Genomic DNA, 26,238 nt, shown 5'->3' on the forward strand with positions numbered 1-26,238 from the left:
TTTCTTTCCTCCTTGAAGGCAAATGGAATTATAGCCAGCTGTAGATCAGAGCAGCCAGGGGTCTGTGATTACAGCCCATGGGAGGGGGCAGAGAGCTCGAGCTGGAGCCACCAGAGCTGCACCATCTCCACAGGGTTCATCTCCAGGAGAAAGGGTGCAAGTCCTCTGGAGCAGATTCCTGGGAGATGGTGGAGAAGCTGGGCTGGCAGAGCAGGTAGGACCCCTGCATCCCGTGGGGGATTTCTCCTCCTACAGCTCACAAAGCAATTCCATGGCTTAGTGTTGCGCACAGGGGAAGGAATTTCTCGTGGGAAGAAAAGGTCAGTGAAATCAGTTGCTGTAGATGTTATGCAGATTTTAACTTGGTAGTGAGAAGAATGAAATACTTGTAGCTCACACTGGTGCCCTGTGTTGCTCTGGGTTCTTAATATTACGTTAGAAATCATTAAATATTAAATTTATTTAAAATTATTGGGAAATCTGACCCTGAAGGATTATGAGCAGACATTGGTGTGATGCTCTAGCACTCTTAAAAATTACATCAGGATAGTGCTGAGGATTTGCCCCAAACAAGATCAGCCTTGGACTCCTCGGAGTAAATTACTCATTTTTGTGTGTTGCCACAAGAGCCCGTATTTTGGATGCTGGAGAACAAAACTTTTTGCAGTCGTTGCTGTAGAAAACAGGGGAGACACTGAGTTAATAGGAAGTGTAGGTTACTCCCTGGATAAAAATGGCTGTGCATGTAAATGATGGTGTATTCCACCTCCAGAATGCACATTGTTCCCTGGAAATGTCTGCTGGGAGGGTGCTGGGTTATTTATTCTGTGCTCCCCTGGAGACAGGGAGGGAAGGGGCTGATTTCTTCCCTCTCTCTCAGTAAAGGCTTGCTGCTCCTTGCTGCTCTTTTAATCCTTGCCTTATTTTATTTTACTCCCTGCCTCTTAGAACTTTTCTCGGGTAGAGTGGCAACTGCTGAATGGGTAGTTCCTCCGGGGAGTAGCAAGATAGCAGCACTGAGATAAAGCTCACAGTGTCCCTGTGATTTGAACAAAAGTGGCAGACAAAAACAAGAGTTGTAGTTGCGTTATCGAGGGAGGTTTGTGTAACACAACAGGCCCTGGATTAGCTTTCCTCGGCCAAGCTTGGATTTCCAGCCTCCTGGAGCTGGAGCTGCCCTTGTAAAGGGAGTTTAACACAGACAAGCACCGTGCTGAGGAGTGGCTGTGTGGGTGGGAGGAGGGTTCAGCCCCAGGTGTACCTGAGCAGGTGACAGGTGACGTGCCAGCCTCCTGGAGCTGTGGATTAAGGTGGGATGAGCAGCGTGCCCTGGCTGCGTGCTGGCTATCAGGCTACTCCAGGAGCTTCTGGGACAAGTATGCAGTTAATCACATCCATTAGCATGATTAAAATCCTGATTAGCCTGTGTCACTCACTCCCATTTTCCTCCTACACTTTGCCCCTTTTTATCCGGGGCGTTTGCAACTGTGAGCAGCAGTGAATGGATCCCAGGATTCTGGGCTCTGTGTTGGAACAAAGTTCCTCAGAAAGCTGCCCAGCTGCTGGCTGAAGAGAACATCTGAAAAATCAGCCCTTCACAGCTGGAGGAGCCTCAGCAGGACTGTGGGGAATCCAGCTGAGCATGGAGTAGGCTGGTCTTGCTCACAGTCCATGCCTGGTGTGTCCTTGTGTCCTGACACTTGGATTTTAACATCTCCATCCCTGTGTGCTGAGGAGCTGCTTGTGCTGGCTGGCACCTTGGGGCAGGGCTCCTCTGGCCTCCAGCAGCCAGGGCTGAATGGGCTGGAGAACAAGCCCAGGGATGGGATGATAGGGAAAAACAAGGCTGAAATTGAGGGTAGGGAAACTGCACATCAGCTGGTTGGATTTTGACTAGAAGTGGAAAAAAAGACAAAAAATGAGGTAATTGTGTGAATTCCTGTGTGCAAAAACTCTTTTTTAAAAACTTCACTGGTTGGGGAGATACTGTACATTCTCAAACTGGACCTTTTTGGAAAAGCCAACGTCTCTGAGCATTAGGTCATTCACTTCCAACACATTCCCGCCTGGGAGTGAGTCATTGTCTTTTGTAAAATTGTATTAGAGCTACATCATCCCCAAAAGCTGTTTTTCAGCTGAATTTAGGGTGTTGACACTCGCTCTAAACAAAGTAAAGCTATGGGAGCATTTATCAGAGCAATTTCCAAGTGTGTTTACATACTCTGGAGTTGTGACTCCCGAAGTGCCAGGGCTCAATTCATCCTCAGGAGTGGAAACCCTCAGCTCTCACTCTGAGGACTGGGGCAAATATCTCCATGGAACTTGAATGATGTTTGTGAAGTGCTTAAAATCCTCAGGAAGGGGCAGAGAAACATCCAGGTGCTTTTACCTGCTCTTACTGCTCCCTCCTCTCACGTGTTTCTTGCAGGGGCTGTGGTGTGTTGGCTCTTGGCTGGAGATACTCTGGCAGTTTGTCCTTCCAGGAGTTGATACTGAGGGTTTGTTTCCATATTATGACTTGATTTTCTCTAACAGAGCTCGTTTGAGGTTGCAGCCCTCCTCCACTTCATGCTTTCTCTCAGGTTGTTGTGGCAGAAGTTCAGTGCAGTGAAATGGGGCAGTGAGAAATGGGTCAGTGCTCAGGTGGGATTTCTGCAACTGATTTTAGAAGCTGCATCAATTCTGTTAAAGGGGAAGTAGAAACAACTTCTTGGAGGAGGGGATGCCAAGCACTGAGCACACTGGTTTTGCTGGGGAAATTGTGGGGGGGAGATGCTGTCAGTGGGATTGAGTAAGAGCTTGGGGTGAAAAATCCTTGGCCAGGTTTCATTGGAAAGGCTGAGGCTGCCAGGCACACCTGGATCCCAGAATGGTTGGAGCTGGAAGGAGATGACCCAGGCCAGCCCCTGCCAGGGCAGGGTCCCCTGGGCTGTGTCCAGGTGGCTCTGGGATGTCTCCAGAGAGGAGACTCCAGCCCCCCTGGGCAGCTGTTCCAGGGCTCTGCCCCTGCATGGACAGAGGCTGCTCCTGCTGCTGGGCTGGAGCTGTTGTGCTTTGCTTTGTGCCACTGCTCCTGGTGCTGTCACTGAGCAGAGTCTGGCACCATCCCCATCTCCACAGGGCTCCCCTCAGGGGGAAAGGGTGGGTGTCCTCTGTGGGAGGTGGTGGGAAAGCTGGGCTGAGCAGAGCAGGCAGGACCCCTGCAGCCAGGGGGATTTCTCCTGCAGCCTCTCCTCATCTGGGAAAGGATCCAGACCCCAATTCCAAATTCAGTGTTGCTGTGTTTGCTGTTAACTCCATTTCAGCTCATCAGAAAGGGACCTGAGTGCAGAGCTCAGTGAGGACAGGGCAGGAATGAAGCACGTGGAACTGCTCTGAGCAGGATGCAAATGCAGATCTGAAAGTTGTGCTTCACTGACACTTTCCTGTAACCCCCTCTGGAAAGCACTGGGTGTTTTCAAGCACCTGACTCTCAGGAGTTCAGATCTGCCTGGGTTTCAGGCTGACTCAGAGGAGGAGGTGGTGAGAGGAGTTCCCTGGCTTAGGCTGAGGGTCCCTGGGAGGTGCCCCTGGCAGTGCCATCTGCTGATGAAGCACATCTGCTCAGGAAGTTCACCTGCTCCCTTCCCTGTGGGCAAGGACAGCTTGGTGCACACTCGAGGGGAAAATCAGCAATGAGGTGAAGGCAGCAATGATGTTGGATGTGAAATGCTGTTGGAAATACTGAGGAAAACCCAATTGTGAACAGCAGCTTAAAGAAAGTGTTTTTAAATGTCATTGTTGGTGCTGTTTATAGCAGTTCCAAGTGTTTAACTCCTGCCTGTGCCCTCACTGCTCTCTGCACCCAGGTTCCCTTTGTGGTGCACTGAAATGCTGTTAACACCAAACACAGCCCTGAATTTGCAATGTTAATTTTCCCTAGAATCCCAGAATGGTGTGGGTTGGAAGATCATCTCATTCTACCCCTGCCATGGGCAGGACCCCTTCACTGTCCCAGGCTGCTCCAAGCCCTGTCCAGCCTGGCCTTGGGCACTTCCAGGGCTGGGGATTTTGGTGGTGTTGATGAGGTGTGTTCCTCTGTGGGTTTTTTTTCTATTGAACCTCTCAGTTTCAGCCATTTCTCTGTTGCAACTTTATTCAGCTCTGGTTTTAAGGGAATCTCAGAAGTTTTTCTGCCGTCCATGGATACTTCCACTGCTGTTAATTAGGGGAAACTTCCAACCTGGGAGAGCAAGGACAAAAATCCCCAAGCAGCTCCAGCAGAGGCTCTGAATGAGGCTCTGCAGACAGGGGAGGCAGAGAATGAGACAAAGAACTGAGTCACCCTCTCTTCCTTCCTTTGGACTCTTGTGGTGGGAGGGAATCGTTTCTGTTTTAAGTCATAAATCTGAGCAATTAGCAACGGGGTTCTGGATGTTAATGGGTGCATCATTCAAACTCCTCACTTAGCAGGAGCTCTGGATTTAAGTGGGATAAATAAGCAGCAGTAAATGGAACAGAGTGTGTGATGGGCTGGTGCTGGATTCCCTCTGGGATGCTGTGGCTGCCCAGCCTCAGCAGTGTGGATTTCACAGCTCTGAGTGCAGCCCCCAGCCCTGGGCCCAGCACAGGCAGGAGCTGGAGCTGCTGCAGAGAGCCCAGAGGAGGCTCCAGGGGGATCCCAGGGACGGAGCAGCTCTGCTGGGAGAGCTGGGAATGTTCCCCTGGAGAGGAGAAGCTTTGGGGTGAGCTCAGTGTGGCCTTCCAGGACCTCGAGGGGCTCCAGGAGAGCTGGAGAGGGACTGGGGACAAGGGATGGAGGGACAGGACACAGGGAATGGCTCCCAGTGCCAGAGGGCAGGGATGGATGGGAGATTGGGAATTGGGAATTCCTGGCTGGGATGGAATTCCCAGAGCAGCTGTGGCTGCCCCTGGATCCCTGGCAGTGCCCAAGGCCAGGCTGGACAGGGCTGGGAGCACCTGGGACAGTGGAGGTGTCCCTGTCATGGCAGGGGGGGCACTGGGTGGGCTCTGAGGTCCCTTCCAGCCCAGTCCATCCTGGGTCTCTGATTCTGGGAGTGTTTGCTCAGCTCAGCAGCTGCTCTGGGTGCTGTGAGTGCTCCTGCCCAGGTCTGCAGGATGTGACCCCAGAGTGGAGATTGGTTCCACCTCCATGGGCAGGGTCCTGCAGGATGATGGACACACCCTCAGGTGCATTCAGTCCCTTTGGGGTGCCATGCTGTGGGGTTGGCACACAGTGTCCATGGCAGGTGGTCCTGTGACACCACCCCAATGGGACTGCAGGGTGCTCTGGGTGGCTGGAGCTGGACTGGATATCACAAATTTGCATTTATACATGAAACTACAGTGTCTGTAATCTGCAGGGTTAATTTTTCCAGGATATCTTCATGCTTAAAGCATACATATTAATTTTCCTTAGGCTGTATTTTAACCTATTTAAGCATTTACGACATGAGAATTAAAGGATATTTCCATCTCGTGTTCTGAGGGCTGGATTTTCTTTAACTTGGGGTTTTTTTAGATAAAATGTCCTTTTTTTTTTTTTTGCATTGGGATTTGGACAGAGCATGTAGGGCAATAGGATCAAGTGTCACATTGGGATTACATATTTGTCCTGGAGTGACCCTCTTAGGAGCTTGCATGGGTGTAATTGGTGAATGACTGGATTTATAGGGATGTATATCTGCATTAGCCCTGGTTTGATGGGACTCGAGCTGATTTGCTTTTGCTCCAAACTATTTTCAGCTTGGGGAATTCACTTTTAAGGAGGGATACTATAATTTGCCTGTATTTTCCTTTAAAAGCAGTGGTGGTTTTGCCAGGATTTAATAGTTCTAAATATGAATGTAGAGCAGTGTTGCACAGCATTGTCTGCTAGCTGAAACCCAAATTTATCCCAAAAGCTGCAGATTTGAGACCTCTGGGTGTTAATGGTGTGGAAAAAAAACCCCTTTATCATTACCAACTTCCCAGGATTCTTTCATTGCACCAGCCACCGTCTTGTTCTTAGAACTGTAACAACTCTTTCACCCGTGCTGTTCTGCATTATTTTGGTGTATGTGTCCCTTAGCTGGCAGCTTCAGTGGGATTTCCCTCTCCTGGAAGGAATTGCCATGAATTTGAAGGCGTTGGGGAGCATCAAGGAAGCTCCTTGCACCTCCAAGCTGAGTTTTCTGCAGTGAAGGTTTTGAAATGAGCAGTAATTGCTGCTCCTGCTGACAGACTCTGCCCCTGGGCACATCCCTGTGTTCTGCTCTCTGGGCAGAGCCTGGCACCTAATTCTGCCTGCAGCCTGGGCTTCAGAGGGGTTTTCTGAGCCCCCTGCCCTGCTCGGTGCCACTGCAGCTCTGGGAGCCCTCAGGTGGTGCTGGAGGAGGGAGAGGCTGGGATTCACCAAGCCCTGCAGCTCCATTTGCATTTTTCCCTTCATTGCCCTGAGCTGTGTTTGTGCCACAGGTTTCCCTCTGCTCTCTGCCCAAAGCTCCCAGCTGCTGCTTTTTCTCCCATATTTGTTTGCTCAGATCCTGTTCTAGGCCATCTGAATGTATTCAGTGTAGGGTTGGTTTCTTTTTTTTTTTTTTTTTTCCTACAAGGACCTTTTAAAAAGAAAAGGTGATTGGAGCACAGAGTTTGGCAACTGCTCCCAGAGATCCTGACTCTGGCTGGCATCAGCTGATGGTGTCTTGTTTAAACATACCACAGACTTGATGTTTTTTCCCCTTGGGGTTTGACTTCCTGTGATAAAAGGAGATTCCCTTTTAAAGCAGAGCTCTGTGGTTATATAATGAGAGAAGGAAATACTCCAAAAGTGACACTGGGAGAATAGAAAAGTTATTTTGGTGGCTGACAGTTGGACAGGAGAATAGGAAATTCGCTCAGGAGGGCATGGGTAACTCGAGTGCTCTTGGGAAAGTGAGAGGAGCACATTTAAGGAATGAGATGAGGGAGTGACCAGGGCAGAGCAGTGCAAGGAAGGTTGTGCTGGGGACAGAGCTGGGCAGTGCTCATCTAGGATTCCTCTTGCAGGATTTAACCCTTTCCAAACTGCTTTTCCTCTCCTCCATAAGCTGCTCCCAGGCAGAAGTTCCAGGTCTGACCCTCCAAGAGCTGTGCTACCTTTGGCTGATGGATTTGAAGCCACGTGTAGAAGTTAATTTTGAATTTGTGCATGTGGCTTTGTCTCCAGGGGACTGACTAATTCCTCTGCTTCCCTGCCAGGAGTGCCAAGCCCTGTGCAGGAGCCAGGGTGAAAATTGCCTTTTTCTGCTGTTGCTGGGGTAAAGATGGCAGTTCCCAGAGCAGGCTGCTGTCCCTCAGCAGGGTTTTGGGGTAAAGATGGCAGTTCCCAGAGCAGGCTGCTGTCCCTCAGCTGGGTTTTGGGGTAAAGATGGCAGTTCCCAGAGCAGGCTGCTGTCCCTCAGCAGGGTTTTGGGGTAAAGATGGGAATTCCCAGAGCAGGTTGCTGTCCCTCAGCTGGGTTTTGGGGTAAAGATGGCAGTTCCCAGAGCAGGCTGCTGTCCCTCAGCAGGGTTTTGGGGTAAAGATGGCAGTTCCCAGAGCAGGTTGCTGTCCCTCAGCAGGGTTTTTGGGAGGCTGGGATACACTCTGGGGACCCCAGCTGGATTCTGGCAGGGAGTCACTGAGCTCCCTGAGCTTTCCTAGCTCCTGCCCCAGGAGTTCAGAGTCCCCCTGCACACGTTGCTCCTGCAGCTCTGAGCTCCCTGGGCATTTAAAATGGAATATTGATTTCCCTGGGCTGGGGTAGGCCCACAGAAACATGGAAAATGCCCACCATTCATCAAAATTAAGCTGGTTTTTGTGCTAGTCTGGGGTATGTTTATTTTTTCTAGTATGTAATTTATCTGTAGAATATTTTTTCAGCAGCCAGATATGCTGACTGTGCTTGTTAGGTTTCCCCAGTGAAATTCCCTGGCAAGCTTCACTTCTTCCAGGATCATTTTGAGGTGCTGATGTAATCAAACCCTTGAATTTGACCTCAACAAGAAATTATGTAGTGCAAAGTTTGCTCTTAAAATCCGTGTGGAATTGTTACTTTTGTGTATTTTTCGTGTTGCTGTTTGTGCTATTCAGTAACTTTGCTTTTGCTCATTTTTTAATTAAGAGATGGCAGTTTATGCCTGAGGAGGGGGGGAAGCAGGTTACAGATCCTTAACACTTCATCAAAATTTCAGTGGGAGTTATTTTTTCAGCTCTATTTAAATAATTAAACATTGTGCTGAAGTAATTTTGCAAATGTGTGGGGGGAGCACAAGGAGTAATGAAAATAGTTAATCTAAATGGAAATGCATCAGAGCATCCTGGTTGTACAAGTGTAACACCCTGCTTTATTCTAAATAGTTGTATAACTTAAAAGAAACTTCCCAACTTGTAAACTGAGGTGTGCAACAGAAACAGAGATTGGGAAATGATCCTCTGAAAGGCAGCAGTGAAGCAGGGGGCTCTGCTGATGGAGATCTTGTTTAACACAGATCACCTTGAGCAGTGTAATTTTCCATACTGAATTTTTAACCCTTGCTTCAAAGCCAGGGTTTCCAAATTGCCTCGGAGGGACCTGCATTTTGTCCTTAAATTAGTTTAGTTTTCAAATGATGGATTGCAGAATCTCATTATTTATCAAACAGAGGCTTTGGATTAAGCTCAGATGTTCCTTTATTAGAGAATTGCAGCTACAAAGGGAGGCTGGGTATCCACCAGCTGCACTCTCTGACTGATAACAGGCTTTTCAAAGTAGTTTTCTTTCAGCAATCCTGTTAATGCTTTAAATTCAAGCCTAAACTTTTTTTGTGGGATTAGGGGTAGGGAGAAAAAAAAGCTGGATCAGAGGAATAAATGCAAATAATTCAGCATGAACAGCAGAGCAGGAGGGTGAGGTGAGTCAGTTACTGTGATGTGTGTTTGGCAGTCAGCAGGACAGTATTGCACTCCCCATTTTATGGCATATTAAATCAGATTGTAAAAACTGTGACAGCACATCAGGCAAAAGGTTCCTGTACATGTGCAGAGCAGGTTTGGTGTCTGTTCTGTCCTTTTTTCATCTCCTTGGCTTTCACTCTTGGGTGCTGGGGGAGTGGGGGCTGCGTCCCCATGGCTTTGTTTGTGCTGCAGCCTCTGAGGGTCCTGGGGGCTGTGTGGGGTTCTGGTCACACAATCCAAAACCTGAGGGTCATCCCTGCCCCTCCTGGAGCCCCTCTGAGCTCTCCCTGGAGCCTTCTCCTCTCCAGGGGAGCATTCCCAGCCTGGCTCCAGGTCCCTGTGCTGCTGGCTCAGGGCTGGGGCAGCTCTGCAGTGGGGTCTCACCTGGGGGCAGAACCCCCATTTCCTGCAGCCCAGGCTGGGATCAGCCCAGGCACAGGGGGTCCCTGGCCAGGCAATGCTCAGCTCCTCATCCCCCAGTCCTCCTCCCCAGGGCTGTTCATTCCCAGCCTGGATTTGTGGGTTTGTGCTTGGGATTGTCCCAGCCCAGGTGCAGGACCGTTCCCTTGGCCTTGTTGAGCCTCCTGGGGTTGGCACAGCCCCACCTGTCCAGGTCCCTGTGGGTGCCCCATCCATCCCCTCCCTGCAGCTGGGACAGCACCCAGAGCTCGGTGTCACCAGCAGAGTGCCCAGGGTGCCCCACCCCAGGTGTCTAATTTGGCTTTTTCAGGGTCTCTCCATCTTCTCTGCAGCAGCAAATGCCTTTCCCTCCTCCAAGCCAAGTGCACAGGTTGGCTCTGGTGGTGCCAAGGAAATAACCCAGCTCTAAAGTCTCAATACTGGCAAATAAAAAAATGATCTGTGGCTGCCACTGTCACCTTTGTCCTCTCAGCCCAGGGTTTCACACCTGCAGCTCACACTGAACCCTCCTCTCCCTGCTTATCTCCTGTGGGAGTTTTCTGGTTATCTCTCCCAGTACAGGAGCTGGGATTTCCAGATGAAATGCTTTATATTGTACTTGTGTGCTTTATATTGTACTTTTCAGAAACATAATACCAAAAAAGGGGGTTGTGTACTGGGAGGAGAATTTTCAGCTGCTAAGCAGGGATGTAGGCTGTGTTTTAGGGAATTGTCTGAAATATTAAGTTTTTAATGTGGAAGTTGCATGTGGATTGTTCTCTCAGCAAATTTTTACTGAATTCTGTTACTCTACTGCTTAATTTTTAAAAAATATTTTTTAAAAAAGAAAAATGGAGTGTTTTCAGATGCTCATCAGGCTGACCAGATTCAAGGCAGGCTTTTGCTCTCCCGTGTCCTTTGTGTAAATTCTGGGTTAATTAAGTGACTCATTCATTCAGTCTGGCTGAGGCTGCACATGATGGGGTGAAGGAAAAAACAAACCCAGCACAGAGTGAAACTCTCTGAGGCATCTGAGCTTCCTTCTGGAGAGTGAATGGGGAATGGGCAGCCGGTGCCTCAGTGCAGATCTCAAGGCTGGGCATTTCACAGAACATAATCAGAGGTTCTTTGATTCCTAAACACTGCAGGGCTTTTGGTTTGTGCCCTCCTAATTCCTGGTTGTTCATAAATGTCCCTGTGCTGTGATTGCAATTCTGGCCTGTACAATCTGAATTCTGTAACTGGCACAGGACAGGGGTAGGTGGGATATTGGGCAGGAATTCCTGGCTGGGATGGAATTGCCAGAGCAGCTGTGGCTGCCCCTGGATCCCTGGCAGTGCCCAAGGCCAGGCTGGAGCACCCTGGGGCAGTGGGAGGTGTCCCTGCCCATGGAATAGGGTGCATTGGGATGATCCCTAAGGTCCCTTCCAACCCAAAACAGTCTGGAATTATTTTTGTTTTATTCCAGAAAGTTTCTTGCATGAAACACAGAAGCAGTTCCTGAAACAGAAGTCAAAACCTGGAATGCCTGGTTAGGAAGGGGATGGACAGACCTGAAAGTAGAACTGAAAGTATTTCTTCTTTTAAACACCAAAGAGAGAAAAAACCCAAAAAGCCCCTCCAGAATTCATCCCCTCATGATTCTAACAATTTGGCTAAAAAATTGAAAAATGCCTTATAAATATTCTAAATCTAAAGAGGCAGAACTGTAAGAGGAGGAGAGGGGGGGAAGTACTGAACATTTTCTGAATAATAAAGTGGATCTTTCTGTGAAACATCTTTACTAATTAATCCAAAACCCAAGCAAACTGAAGGACAGCAGCTTGTAACAAAAAGCTTTTTGATGGAGTTTGCTGCTGGGAATGAGCTCATCCTGGTGCCCAGCTGGGCACTGGGCAGGGCTGGAGCTGTTGGCTGGTCCCAGCGTGGGCTGGGGCCCTGCTGGGAGTGTGGGGCCATCCCAGCCTCCCACCTGCAGCTTCCAGGTGAGCTCAGCACCAGTTTGGAGTGTGGATTGGCTGTATTTGTTTTTCTGGCAATTGCATTGATTTGAGGTACATAGAGAGAGCTGGAGAAGGACTCTTTACAAAGGGCATGGAGTGCCAGGGCAGGGGGGAATGGCTTGGAACTGAAGGAGGTGGATTTGAATTGTTTATTAGGGAGGAGTTCTGGCTGTGAGCATGGTGAGCCCTGGCACAGGTGCCCAGAGCAGCTGAGGCTGCCCCTGCATCCCTGGCAGTGCCCAGGGCCAGGCTGGAGCAGCCTGGGACAGTGGGAGGTGTCCCTGCCATGCCAGGGGTGGCACTGGGTGGTCCTTAAGGCCCCTCCAACCCAAACCTCTCTAATGAGGACAGGTTACAGAAAAGTGAAAAAATGTGGGCCCAATCTTCACTGAGAAACATCACTTAGGTCTTGAGGTGGAGGCAGGCAAGATTGAAATTAAATATTATATATCAGTGGCTCTTGGCTTCATAATTTTAAGTAACTCCTTTTAAAACATAGTATGGTGATTCAGTGTGCCTTCTGTGCTTTCTACCTGCTTCTGTTTTTAAAATGATGCACTTGGTTGTTAAAACTACTTGTAGTAAGGGCAAACCCTGAATATTCAACTTGTGCAGTGCTTGTGGGGGCTGACACTGGGATCTTGCTGAGTGGGAATTCAGTGATGTGCCAGAAACACAGAGTTTGCTTCATTCTAAGTCAACTTTAAACACCAGAAGCTCTGTATTATCCTTTGTTCTCTCAGTTTCTCACCCTGATAGCTGCTTTGTTGTCCTTGGAGGCGCTGGGAGCCTGATGCTGGTTCCAGGTTCAATTGCAATATCTGTGTGCAGGGGAGGCTGGAAGCTTTGGAGGCTGCTGCAGCTCCAGTACACATCTCTTATTTCTGCCAACTAAAGAAATGCTGAGAACAGTGAAAATAAGGGAATTGCATGTGAGACAATGTCTTAGACTTGTCTCCCTTGTCACTGGGATTTGTCTTTGAAGCTGTGGGAGAAGGAGCTGGAGTTGTAGCAGCTCCTGCCCGTGAGTGCAGCAGGAGCAGCTGATCCATCGTGGTGGGGCTGACTCAGATCCCCAAGCCCTGCAGGAGCAGGGCTCTGGTTTCCTCAGGAGCTGTCAGATGTGGTGCACAGGCCAGTGGCACTGCATTCCCAGCTCCAGGGAGCATTCCCAGCTCCTGGGTGTGTTCCTGGAGTGGTGAGTGGAGCCTGGCATGCAGGGACAGAGCAGCAGTGAAGGAGCTTTGCTGGATCCTGGGATCCCAGGATGGTTTGGGCTGGAAGGGAACTTGGGAATCATCCAGTGCCCCCCCTGCCATGGCAGGGACACCTCCCACTGCCCCAGGTGCTCCAAGCCCCAATGTCCAACCTGGCCTGGGGCACTGCCAGGGATCCAGGGGCGGCCACAGCTGCTCTGGGAATTCCATCCCAGCCAGGAATTCCCAATTCCCAATCTCCCATCCATCCCTGCCCTCTGGCACTGGGAGCCATTCCCTGTGTCCTGTCCCTCCATCCCTTGTCCCCAGTCCCTCTCCAGCTCTCCTGGAGCCCCTCCAGGCCCTGCCAGGGGCTCTGAGCTCTCCCTGGAGCCTTCTCCTCTCCAGGGGAACATTCCCAGCTCTCCCAGCCTGGCTCCAACCCTGCAGCAGCTCCAGCTCCCTGTGCTGGTGGCTCAGGGCTGGGGCAGCTCTGCAGTGGGGTCTCACACACCTGCACACCCCATTTCCTCAGCACTCCTGCTTTCCTGTGGCTCTGGCTGAGTGACCAGCAGCAGGAATGGGTTTGTGTCCCAGCCAGGAGCAAGAGAAAGTGTGGATATGTGTATATGAACAGCTGGGCTTTTCTTTTTTCTATTTTTTTTTTGTTAATGAGTCTGAGCTGAACAGTTTTAAGTCCAGATTAAAAGCTGGATGGTATAATTATTTTTTAATTGGTCTTTGCAGTAAGAACCTGTGCATTAAACCGCAGAACTTTCTGAATTCCAGTTGCTGTGAGAAATAGAAATCAGGTGGATTAAATATAGTGCTGGAAATTCATTTTACAGGTACCTCTGAAGCATTTTCATTCAGTCACAATTCAGTATTTATTAATGCAGCTTTTGATTTCTGAAGGGGTTATTTGAGGTTTTGGAGCAGTGAGTGCACTGATTTATTTGGTTGGGGTGTGAAGTAACACACTTTGTACTGGTTCCAATCTTGATGAGGAAACTGCTGCTGGTCCTGCTGCATTTTCAGAGCAGGAGTTGCTTTCCTTGATAAGCCCAGAGCAAGGATCAGAGCAAACACTTGCAGCAGCTCCCTGGGCTCAGGCTGTCATTGCTCTGATAGCACAGCCAGGGTGAGAGCTGCTCCTCTGCTCTCCCAGGATAAGAGGGGCTGTGGGGATGGAGCTTGGAAGGTGCTGAATCTCTCCCTTGGTTTTTATTTTCCCTGAAGTTCTTACCCAGCTCGTTGTTTGTTTACTGTGGCTGAACCTTCAAAAATGCAGCAAAGTGAAAGTGCTCAGCTCTCAGGGGGGAACTTCTCTCTCTACAGGAGTTTGTGGTGAGCAAGGGACAGGAGCAGAGGGGATGGGCTCAGGGTGGGCACAGCAGGAATTTCCCCATGGAAAGGATGCTCAGGGATTGGGAGGTTTGGAGTGCCCACCCCTGGAGGTGCCCCAGGAATTCCTGGATGTGGCACTCAGAGCTCTGGGCTGGGGACAGGGTGGGCATTGTCACAGGGCTCACTCAGTGACCCTGGGGCTCCTTCCCAATCTTAATTCTGGGATGTTCCTGCCCTCCCCACCTCGGGCTGGCCCTGCCATGGCTGTAACCAGAGATACATTTACAAAGCTGTCACTGGGAGCACTGGGTGTTCAGCAGCCCCCTGAACAGGTCTGTAAATTCAGGGCAGGCTGGGGGGACAGTGGTGGCAGTGCCAGCCCTGGAGCCCTCCAGGGTGTGTTTGGGTCTGGGTGTGCCCAGCACCCCCTTCCCCTGCCTCTCTCAGGTCCTCAGCAATTTGCTCCTGGGATCTGGTTTACCACAGCTGTCTGCACCTTGTTGTAACCTGTCAGCAGCTGCTGGTGGGTGCTCAGACTCCAGCCCAGTTTTTCACACTGAATTGAACAAATCTGTTTTTTCAGACAGTTGCATAACGGGAAGTGACTGCTCATCTTCTGTTCCAGTTTGTTTTTTTTTTTTTTGTTTTGGCTTTGAAAACTTTTTTCTTTAGAAACCTTAATTACTCTACTGCAGTTGTAAATAAACATCTGAAGGATTTATCAGGTAATTTCAGGGTCAGCCACCATTGCCTTGAATTTGCCAAGAGGTGACACTGCTTAAAAATCCCTAAAATCCATAGTTCTGATGCAGAATAAATGAATGTATTCTAGCTCAGCCCAAAAATTTGTCCACAGGATGGCTTTGAGTCTTACTCTGACTGGTTGCTTTTCCAATGCACCTTTAACAAAGGGAAACTTACCCCTTATAAATGGACTTTTTTTTTTTTTTTTGCTGGTGGGTTTGTTTTTCAATCTGAGTTTGAAAACCTTGGGTAAGGTGAGTGTCTTTATCCCTTGGAAATGTGATCTGTGAGCTGAGAGGCAAAGAACTAAATGTTAATGACCTTAACCCTATCCAGGTGCACTGTCCTGACCTTTATCTCCCAGCTCCCCTTTCCCCAGGTACAGGTATCACTTTTTGTTTGCACTTCCCAGAACAAATCTGCTCTGATTTTAGCTGGAAATCTACAATAGCAGGAGAGTCTTGGTTTTCTCTGGTTCTCCTGCACCCTGGTAGTGCCCACATTCTTGTTTCTGGGGTGGAGGGAGGTTGCTTGTTCTGGGAATCACTCAGGGCTGACCTAACAAAGCTCTGCCTAAGCTGAGGTGCAAGTTCTGTCGGGTGTTGGGCTCTGTCCCAAGTGATGTTTTGAGGCTCCTCCTGAATTTGCCAGGAGAATTTGGGATGTTCCACGAGTGCCTTCTGCCCAGCTGGATCCCAGTGGGGTCCTGACAAAGTCACTGTGTAATCAGGAGTTCAGCATTTTGGTAGTTTTGGTATCTCAGGACACAGATACTGCTTAATTCTTGCTAATCTGGGCTTTTCCATGGAAAACTTTCAGGTAGCTGAAAACTTCTGGAATATGCTCATATTCTGAGTGGGTTTGGTTTGAATTAATTCTGACACTTCATGCTGTCTCTGCAGTGATTCTGAGTGTCATTAACTTCTGTAGCAGAGGATGCCCTCCAGTCTAGAAGCCAACAAAGAATGGAGAGGGACTTCAGCTGAGATAGGACAGGGGGGAATGATTCAACCTGACAGAGAGTAGGTTTAGATGGGATACTGGGGAGAATTCCTGCCTGGCAGGGTGGGCAGGCCCTGGCACAGGTGCCCAGAGCAGCTGGGGCTGCCCCTGCATCCCTGGCAGTGCCCAAGGCCAGGCTGGACACTGGGGCTTGGAGCATCTGGGACAGTGGGAGGTGTCCCTGGAATTGTGATTCTGTGCTTTACCTGGAATCTGAATCTGTCCCTGCAGTTCTGGTTCTGTGCTTTACCCATTCTGACACTAGACAGAGTGTATCCTCTCTGTGCTGCTGAGCAGCCATAGCTCCTGGAAAAGCTTTTTGGCTGGAAGAAGGAGGGGAAGACAAACCCGAGCTGGGCACAGCCCATGGCAGGGCTGTGTTAGAGTGCTCATCCCTTGCCCTGCAGTGCAGGCTCAGCTTGTCCCCTGCTGCAGAAGCCCAGCCAGGAGCTGTAACTCTTCACTGGGCAGCCCAGGCCCTGCAGTAGGCAGGTTTGGAATATTCAGCTGTCAGACAGTGCGTCCCTGAAGCCCTGGGCGTTTGTCTGTCCTCCCCTGGTCCCAGCACCCACTGCTCCGTGGGCAGGAGCTCAGGGAGGTTCTGGTGTGTTAAAAACAAGGGAGATTTGGTGCTTGTGTAATCAGAGCTGTAGGTCACTGATGTTTCAGATGTGCAAGGAGCAGCTGGTTCAGTAGCAGGAGATTCCAGGAAATAAGCAGGGAACTCAGTGATTTCTAGCCCTGGAGCAGCAGCAGTCTTGTGTCTGCACAGGGTGTAAATGCCTTTTTTACCTTCTCCTTCTGATCCACATTCATGGTTTTGCTCTTGAGAATTCACAGAGAAATCAACTGATGATTGAGACTTTGAACCTGCTCTATTGTGCAGTGTTTGGTTTTTAATGTATTCCTCCAACACTACTTGTGTTGCTGTCTGGCATAATTTAAAAATCAGAAGTTGTAATCCTTTTGCCTAAAAAGAGTGATGAAGCATCTGCTGTATCATCCTTGTCCCAAAATTGATGTAATAATAAAATCCTAGAATTCCAGAATGATTTGTGTTGGAAAGGACCTTGTGTCTGATCCCATCCCCTGCCATGGCAGGGACACTTCCACTGTCCCAGGCTGCTCCCAGCCCTGTCCAGCCTGGCCCTGGGCACTGCCAGGGAACATCCACAGCTGCTCTGAGATGTGCCAGGGCCTGCCCACCCCCCAGGCAGGAATTCCTTCCCAAGATCCCATCCAGTCCTATTCTGTCAGCTCATAAAAAGCCATCACTGAGCAGAGGAGAGGCTCAGATTGCTGTGGGGTGGATTCATCTTACAGTGCTCATCACCTTGGGTGGGACTGGTTGTTGTGGACATGAGGAATGCCTGGACCACTCTCCTCGTGTGTTCCTGCACATCTGAAATATTCCCCTCAAATACTCAGCTTATTCTTATTTAACCTGTCACACTCATCTGCTTATTTAACTTATTTAATCTGTCACACTGCTCTGCTGAGATGCTGCTCTTTATTTAGGGCACATCTGGGCATGAGACTTGGATTTATAGAAATGTATATAGATGACCTTCATGGAAATATTTATATATTTATTAACCAAATAATGTGGAGACTTGGGTTTACAGAGGTGTATCTAGATGACCTTCGTGGAAATATTGATATATTTATTAACCAAATAACTTGTATTTTCAGAGCTTTTATCCCAGTGTCCTGGTCATGCTGCCAGCCTGTATTCTGTTCAACTTTGGTATTTTTTTTTTTCCTCTGAAGCATCCATGCAAAATCTACGGCCATAATAAGTTTGCAACCTGAAAAGCCAGGAGTTAAATAAATCCAAAATCCCTGTTGTACTTTCAGGTCAGGACTGGGGCAGTTGTGAGTTGGGGTGAAGCAGCACAGGTCAGTGGTTCCACCACCCTGGAGTCCCTGTAAAATGCTCCATTGACAAGCAACAGGCAAAGCTGAGCTCCAGGAGCACCCACTGATCTCTGCATGGATCCTGTCCCATAAAATCCCCTAAAACAGGTGGGTTTTGAAGTGCTCACTGAGGTCCAGTGGCTGTCCTGAGCTGAGACCTGCAGCTCCCTGCCACCCCCACGTCCCCATGGATAATCCATCCCCTCATCCCCAGGGCAGGACACGGGACACGGGAGGGGGCTGTGACCTGCTGCAGGTGAGCAGATATTAATGGGCAGCTGGCTCTGCAGTTATGAAACCTGGCAGGCATCAGCCTTGAAAACATCAGGAGATCCCAGGCTCATGAATTTTCATGCTTTCTTACACTAATAAATGTCAGGGACAGTTGGGAATTCTCCAGGAGCTGTTTGGCTTTGAAGCTGTGTCTGTGGCAGCCTGCAGGGCCCAAGGGGGTGGGAAATCCAAACTTGGCTCCTGTTTGCCCACAGCAGGGCCTGAGCTGACACTGCAGACAACATTCCTTCATCTGGTGGAGCTTGGGGAAATCATGGTTGGTGCCTGCTGTTTCCTCCTTGGTTTTGCTTTTCCAAAGCTGAGCAAAGCCAATATTTTGTAGTTCCACTGGGATTAGGCAGTTCTCCATTCTGGGCTGCATGGGTTTGTTTGATACAGAATCATGCAGTGGTTTGGGTTGGAAGGGGACTTTAAAGCCCATCCCATTCCAAACCCCACTGCCATGGCAGGGACACCTCCCCCTGTCCCAGCTGCTCCCAGCCTGGCCTTGGGCACTGCCAGGGATGCAGGGGCAGCCCCAGCTGCTCTGGGCACCTGTGCCAGGGCTGCCCACCCTGCCAGGCAGGAATTCCTTCCCAATATCTGATATGAATCTCTCCCCTCTCAGTTTAAACCCATCTCCCCTTGTTCTGTCACCATTTTCTCTCTCTGTCTTTTGTCTAAGCCCCTTTAGGGGTGCAGGCAGGACACAGCTGCACATTCTGTGTTTTGGCCGTCCCCAACACCATTCCACTGACCCTTGGATCTGCACAGCAAGGGTTTGTCATGGATGAGAGTGGAATAAACCTCAGGGGCTGTTCTGGAATCATCCCCAGCCTTGCCAGGGGGCTGGGGGGAGCAGCCCTGTCCTGCTGCCTCTGCTCTGGGTGTGGTGTGTGCAGTAACAGGGGAATCCTTGTGCTGGACCTGTTGAACAGCCTGCTACACCTTGGCTGAGAGACTTGGTGAAAGACTCTGTAAAAACCAGTAAAAATGTTAATTTTAAAAAAGGCACTGAGGGAGAATCCCTTACAAATGCCCTGTTTGTTCCAGGTGTGGGCTGGGGAGGCTTTTGTGCTGGTTTGCTCTTGTGTAGTGCCAGGTGAGCTGTGCTGCTGGAGCGCCCAGGAAACCGTGGTGATGTGAATAAAAAATGTTCAGTAAGAGCTGCTCACAGCCTGGTGCTCTGGCTACCCTTGTGCTGCTGGGTTATGAGATGTTTGGTGATTTCTAGCAGTGCTGGGGTGTTTTATTCCAGGAGACTTGCTCTTGCAGCCTTTGACCCTGGGCAGAAATCCTGTCCCACACACTGGTGGGTGCTGTTCCAGAGCTGCCATGGAGCAGGAGCATTCTCAGATCTGTTTGCATGTAGCAGGATTTCATCTGTGAGGATGTTCCTGGTCACTCTAACTCAGCTGTGGCATTGAGGTTCTTCCCATTCCTTCTGCTGGAGGAAGGCATCTCGGGAAAGCTGAGAGCCTCTCATTAGTGGACAAATGACATTTGGATAATGAAAGCTGCTTCTTCTCCTTGTTGCCATCAAAGAGCTCATTAATGCTCCCCAGGCAGGGCAGGATGGGCACTGGAGGAGCTCCAGCCTTGAAGGATGATTTCATAGTTCAGGACTTGACTCTGTTCTTGCTGCTCCTTGTATAATGCATAATGTGTGTGCAGCTGAGTCTTTCTGAATCTCAGATCATTAGAAATGCTATTTCTGGCCTGTAGTATCCCAGAAGATGCAGGTTGGATAATGCTGGCAGGGGGTGGGTGTGGGGATGTGCTTTGACAAATTAAGCAGATGACAGGAGTCACAGTGGATCTGTATTGATCAGACACAACAGTAGGAAGAACTCCTGAATTCTTAAACCCTCTATTTTTAGATGTAGTTCGTCTGGGCTGAAGGCTTTCTGTTCCCTGAATTGTTCCAAAAATAAATATTTCAGAAGAGGATTAAACTTGAATGTGAGAGTCAGTGTTTTTTATGCATCAATGTTCATGGCAGGAGCTGGTCAGAAATCACTATTCTCCTTAAATTTGCATGCTCTGAATCCAAATTAAAGCTGCTTTCACCAAAACTACTCATCCACACGGGAGGCTGGAGGTGCTGGTGAGAATGCAACTGTGAGAGCTAATTTTAGCTAATTCAGTCCTGGGAGCAGCAGAGTCCTTCAGCTGTGAAAAGAGACACTTCTCTCTTGCTTAAATCACTTTCTTTTTTTATTGAGCTTCTGTGAGCACGGACAGGCTTTGCTGATTCTCACCAAGGGCAATTTCTGCCTTGGCTTTTGGTGCTGCCTTTCTTTTTGGTGTGAATCTGGATGTTAAAGGGTTTAATTTTGGTTTTGTTTTGACACGTCAGAAAGATCTTTGAATCTTTCTACGCATCGCTTGTGTCAAAGTCCTTCATCTCAGCCTTGTCTGGCTGTTTGCAGCCTCCTGTCACATAGAGTTTATGTGTAACACAGTCTCTCCCACGTTCCTGTCTCAGGCACTCACAAACCAGAGGGCTCTGGCTTCTGGAAGTTTCCTTCCCAGGTGAGTGCAGCCCTTGCTGTGCTGCCCAGCCCTCCAGAGCCCTTTGGGAAGATCCTTGGCTGGTCCTTGACACTGGCACTGTGGCAACCCATGAGTCACTCCTCAACTTCCCAGAGTCATTGCACGTTGTTTCTTCTTTTCAAATTGCTCCTGACATCCCCAAATCCGTGGTGCTATAAAAACAGCCCAGCTTGTGCAGCTGCTTATTTCCTGTCTGACTGGATGAACCTCACTGGGCTTTAACTTTGTCAGCCCCAGTCGCTGCCCCAGACTCTCATTTTAAAGTCTGTCCCCTCTAATAAGGATGAAGTGTGGATGCTGCCAGTGAGTGTGTGCTTGCTCTGCAGTGGTAGAAGGCCTTCATCCTCCCCTCTTCTCCCTGGGACTGGGGAGGATCATCTCCTTCTCCAGGCACGAGGACGTGTGTGCCTGCCGTGCAGCTCTGACTTGCTGCTCATGAATATTTCCCTAGAAAATGCTTCACTCTTCAAGTGCACTGCAAATACATCCTGTGTTCTGAAGACTCTTTAAATTATTAGTCTAACTCAGCTTCTCTTGGGAGAAGCTCCACTCAAAAGCCTGCAGTTAAATGTAAAAGCAAGTCTTTCAAATCTCTTTCAAATCCCAGAATCATTTGGGTTGGAAAAGATCTCCAAGGCCATCAAATCCAGGCTGTGCCCAGTCCCCTCCTTGTCCCCAGCCCAGAGCTCTGAGTGCCACCTCCAGGAGTTCTTGGACACCTCCAGGGATGGGCACTCCAAACCTCCCTGGGCAGCCTCTCCCAAGGCCTGAGCCCCCTTTCCATGGGGAAATTCCTGCTGTGCCCACCCTGAGCTGCCCTGGCCCAGCCTGAGGCCGTTCCCTCTGCTCCTGTCCCTGTTCCCTGCCTGTCCCCTCCTGTCAGGAGCTGTGCAGAGCCACAAGGTCCCTCCTGATCCCCCTTTTCTCCAGGCTGAGCCCTTTTCCCAGCTCCCTTATCCATTTCTCCTAGGATTTACTGTCACCTTTATCCAGATGCCTCATGCCAGGGTGAGAACAGCAGTTTGATGCTGAACAAAAATTCATTGAGTATCTGGCAGTGGTGCCCATGAAGGAAAAAAGTCCATCATGTATTTGTGAATGAACTCTTGGTTTAGGATCTTGGTGAGTTCAGGAACAGGCATGGAGACAACATGTGGCCATAAAGGTAATTTTCCTTCTCAGGGAAGGTGATCTTTAAGGAGGTAATCTTAAATGAGATCTTTAAGGTTCCTTCCACCCCAAACCATGCTGTGGTTCTGTGACTCCTCGTCAGGTTGTTGTGGTTATTGCTGGGAAGAGCCAGGGATGGAAATCTGAGCTGCCCAACCTGGCTTTCATGGCCAGGGTGTATATTTAGCTCAGGGTTCAGCAGCCTTTGCCTTCGGAGCCGGCACCCGACACCCTGGGACTGCTTTGCATGTGGAATGCTGGGGCTGGGATGGGCAACGCCCCTCTTGGCTCCTCTGTGCAGTGATCTCCATGGCCTGTGTGTGCTGGAGACAGGAGCTATTTAAAGGGAGCTGTTTATCCAGAGCTTTGGGAAGCAGGCCTGGAGGGTGAGAGAACAGGAAACTCCAAGGCTGAGGGGCTTTCTCCTGCAAGGCACAGAAACACTCCAGAATCTGGGCTGGGAAAACAGAAAGTGCTGCTTGTGTAGGGAATTTAAGGGAGCTGATAAGGGCTGCTGAGGTGGGGAATGGCACATTCTTTATTTATCTAACCTCAGTGGCACTGGAGTGCATTCCACCTGGCTGGGATCAGTGATGATCCAGAGCACTGCTCTGCTCCCTGTCTGCCATCCTGAGCAGGGACTGGGACAGTCACTGAGCACACAGAATCACAGAATTTCTAGGTTGGAAGAGACCTTTAAGATCATTGAGTCCAACCCATGTTCTAACACCTCTACTAGATCATGGCACCAAGAGCCACATCCAGTCTTTCTTTAAACACATCGAGGGATGGTGACTCCACCACCTCCCTGGGTAGCTGATTCCAGTATTTGACCACTCTTTCTGTGAAAAACTTCCTCCTTCATTCCAGCCTGTATCTCCCTTGGCACAGCTCGAGACTGTGTCCTCTTGTTCTGTCTGTTGCTGCCTGGAGAAAGAGACCGACCCCAGCTCACCAGAGTCACCCTTCAGGGCGCTGAAGAGAGTGATAAGGTCACAGAGAGCCCTGGCTTCTGGACACTGTCCAGTGCTGATCCTTTGGGAGCTGGATGGGGGCAGTTGCTGCCCCTCGTCCTTGTTGGGTGGCTGACCAGGATGGGCTCAGGGCTTTTCCCCAGCAGCAGCCAGAGCTGGGAGTTCATCTCCAAAGGGCTGTCCCTGCAAACTGCTAGAGATGAGTAGGTGCTGCTAAAAGCAGTAAGAACCATCAAAATCACAAAACCCTGAAGGGGATTGCTAATGTTTGCCCTGAAATGTGGATATGATTTTGGAACTCCCTGGAATAAGCAGTGTGTTAGAGATGGGGTGTGCTTGGTGAGCTCCTGGGTGGGAACCTGGGGTACTCAGTGTGTAATGGGATGCAGGTTGTGCTAATGGGATGCAGGTTGTGCTAATGGGATGCAGTTTGTGCTAATGGGATGCAGGGGTGCAGTTTTTCTGGGAGGGGAATCTCTGAAGTTGGAATGCTCTGTACTAACAGGATGGAGAGCAGAGGAGCTGAGGAACAAGAACTACTGGTGCAGGATGTGGAACTGGATCTTAGAGGGAGCAGGCAGGCACTGGGGAGTGCCATTCCTGGGATCCCTGCTCTGCCTTGGGGCTGCCTTTCCTTGGCAGCTCTGGGGAAACAGTGCTGGGGAGGGAGGGAGGAAGGAAGTTGGGAGCTTGGGGTCACAATGCATGGGCAGCTGTCTCTGCTCCTCAAAACAGTTCTCTGAGGTGTTTCTCCTAATTGCAGAGCAGTCCTGTTAACCATGGGCCACAGGAGCTGGGATTTGCTGGATATATGGGTTTTCTCCTAACTGCAGAGCAGTCCTGGTTAACCATGGGCCCCAGGAGCTGGGATTTGCTGGATATATGGGTTTTCTCCTAACTGCAGAGCAGTCCTGTTAACCATGGCCACAGGAGCTGGGATTTGCTGGATATATGGGTTTTCTCCTGTTCAGCAAGGCTTCTGGAGCAGCCAGAGTCTTCCTCAGTTTATCACATGAGGGGATGGGGTAGAGTCTCTCAGATTATTTTAAGACCCAATGCATAAGAAATCTTTGCAGCCACACCTTCAATTCCAGAAAATTTGTTGGTTTTTAGATATTTAACACTTGTCTTTGGCAGTGAGAACACCCCCTAACTTAAAGAGTATCAATTTTACAATGGGGGCAGTTCAGACCCCCACAGTGCAGGAATTCTGCCCTTCAGGGGTTATTTAGATAGCAACCAAAGGTGCAGCTTTACCAAAGGAAGAGTTGGTTTGCCCAGACCACGAAGCTGTGGTGGATTTTATCTCACAGTTACCAGGCTGACCCAGCACTGCCCCATCTGAGCTGGAGCAGCACTAAAAAAGGAGCTCCTGCTTCTCCTTTTCTTCAATTCTGCCTGAAAAGAGAGGTCTCTGGTTGTTTTTCTTAACAAATAAGGTAAAGTTTTGGTGGTTTCAGTGCAAAGAGATTGGAATCTCCTGAGTGAGAGTGGATCTCAGCAGTGGGCTGGAGGCCAGGGGAGCAGCCAGTGGGGCTGTGATGCCCTCGAGGGGATGGAGGTGTTCTCCAGGGGAAGGAGCTGCACAGAGGGACCCTGATGTCCCAGTTTGTCACAGGGTGGCTCACCTGCCAGTGAGGATGTGGAGAAGGGAGGAGTGGTGCTGGTTTGTGGTGTGTGGCAGCAGTGTCCCTCTGGGGAAGGCACCGAGCACCAGCTGAATCCTGCACCAGAGATTCTCCTTTCCTTAATTAATGTGCTAACTCCCCTTCCCAACCCTTCTGAAGGGAGCAGGACTCTTCTGGAAGGCTTTTCTCACTCCTCAGTGCTTCACTGAAGCTCAAATGACACTTTCCACTGGGCTCTTTCCTCCTTTAGCTAAAAGCTCTGGCGTTTCACTTCCCTGGAGCATGAAATGCCCATCTGTGGGGAGAGGAACATGGGTGGGTGTTTGTCTGACTGCTGGGCAGGCACTGAGGTGATCTTCTCCTGGAGATTGGCTTGGTGACTTGCAGTGCTGGAGAACAAGGTGGACATTTGTTTCTCCATGGGGATTGAACTACTTGAACTCTGTGGTTCAGTTGATGTTCTCTTCTGCAAGGGGGCTAGAAGGAGTAATTACTGGGATAGAAATTTTTTTAACAGCTGTGTTTGCTTCACAATTAAGAAACATTATCAACAGAATGTAAAATATTGGGTAGAAAACTTTGGAACAGGACAGCCTGGTGAGGAGATGGTTCCTGGTAAATCTGGTGGGAGCAGCTGCCCTGGGAATCACAGCAAAAGCAGGAAAGGAGCTGGAGCAGATCAGGGTGGGCTCGTGACTGTCACAGGTGGCTGGGCAGGTGTGCCAGGGACTGCCAGGGGCCCTGTGAGCTCTTAAGCCATTCATTGAGCACCTGAAATGCTGCTTAGGGCAGGGATGTCCTGATCAGCCTGGATTAATTCAGCCTTAATGCTGTGTTTGGAGAAACCTATTAAGGTGTGCAACCTTAATAGGGAAAAGTGGCTCACAGTTTTCGTGGAATAGCCTGAGCAGCTGAGCAGGTGTTGATGGGAAATAGCAATCACAGGGTGGTTGGAGTGTGGGGGAACCTCTGGATGCCACCCAGGCCAGCCCCCTGCCAGGGCAGGGTCCCCTGGGCTGTGTCCAGGTGGCTCTGGGATGTCTCCAGAGAGGAGACTCCAGCCCCCCTGGGCAGCTGTTCCAGGGCTCTGGCCCTGCATGGACAGAGGCTGCTCCTGCTGCTGGGCTGGAGCTGTTGTGCTTTGCTTTGTGCCACTGCTCCTGGTGCTGTCACTGAGCAGAGTCTGGCACCTTCTCCTGGCACACAGATTGGGAGATTTGTGGGCATTGATGGGATCCCCTGTGAGCTTTCCCCTCTCCAGGCTGAGCAGGCCCAGCTCCTGCAGTCCCTGCTCACCAGAGATGCCCCAGAGCCCTGAACATCTCTGTGGCCCCTGCTGGAGCCTCTCCAGCAGCTCCTTGGCCTGAGGAGCCCAGAACTGGACAGGACACCCCAGCTGTGCCTCAGCAGGGCTGAGCAGAGGGGCAGCATCCCCTCCCTCACTCCTGACCCAGCAAGAGGAGCTCTGACTCCTGCTGAGGAGGGAGCACCAGGAAAAGCTGCCTGGATCACTGGAGGGGACTGCAGCAAATCCTCCCAGTTAATTCTGAGGAGCAGCACTGATGTCCCAGCACCCCTGGTCCTGCCATGCCAGGGCCCTGTGCTCACACAGCTCCCTCTGCTTTGTCTTGCAGATCAGCAGCTCCTGAGGACTGAAGAACCTGCCCAGGGAACCCCTGCTCTGAGGTAGGAGCTGATTTTCTGCTGACCCAGCAGAGATGTTTCATTCAGAAGCAGGGTTTGGTGCAGCTGTGTGTGCACTCAGAGCAGCTGTGCTGGGACCTGCAGCCCCCAGCCAGGGATGGGAGATGGGAGCTCTGCCTCTGGGAGCTTGTGTGGAGCAGGCATGGCTGGAATGCACTCACCTTCCATTCTGTTCTGATAAACCTTCTAATTACTGCTCCTTCTACATCCTGCCAGTTAAACCCCTTCCAGACAGAGTCACAGAAAGGTTTGGGTTGGGTTAAACCCACCCAGTGCCACCCCTGCCATGGCAGAGACACCTCCCACTGTCCCAGGTGCTCCAAGCCCTGTCCAGCCTGGCCTTGGGCACTGCCAGGGATGCAGGGGCAGCCACAGCTGCTCTGGGAATTCC

At 50.1% G+C, this 26,238-nt stretch overlaps 1 protein-coding gene across 6 annotated transcripts in view; it reads left to right on the forward strand.

Annotated features, from left to right (window-relative positions):
* MAP4 (microtubule associated protein 4) overlaps positions 1-26,238 on the forward strand; it is a 152,554-nt gene that overhangs the window by 3,665 nt on the left and 122,651 nt on the right. For 5 of the 6 annotated variants that reach the window (XM_071456400.1, XM_071456402.1, XM_071456405.1 and 2 more), the window contains exon 2: positions 25,778-25,829. The exons of the other annotated variant lie outside the window; for it this stretch is intronic. The gene's annotated coding sequence lies outside the window, so the exon portion shown is untranslated. The remainder of the gene's footprint in view (positions 1-25,777; positions 25,830-26,238) is intronic. 6 annotated transcript variants of the gene reach the window in all.

The sequence above is a fragment of the Agelaius tricolor genome, unplaced genomic scaffold (assembly GCF_023055355.1).
Source record: "Agelaius tricolor isolate 1412-34295 unplaced genomic scaffold, bAgeTri1.0.p SCAF_58, whole genome shotgun sequence".
Taxonomy (NCBI): domain Eukaryota; kingdom Metazoa; phylum Chordata; class Aves; order Passeriformes; family Icteridae; genus Agelaius; species Agelaius tricolor.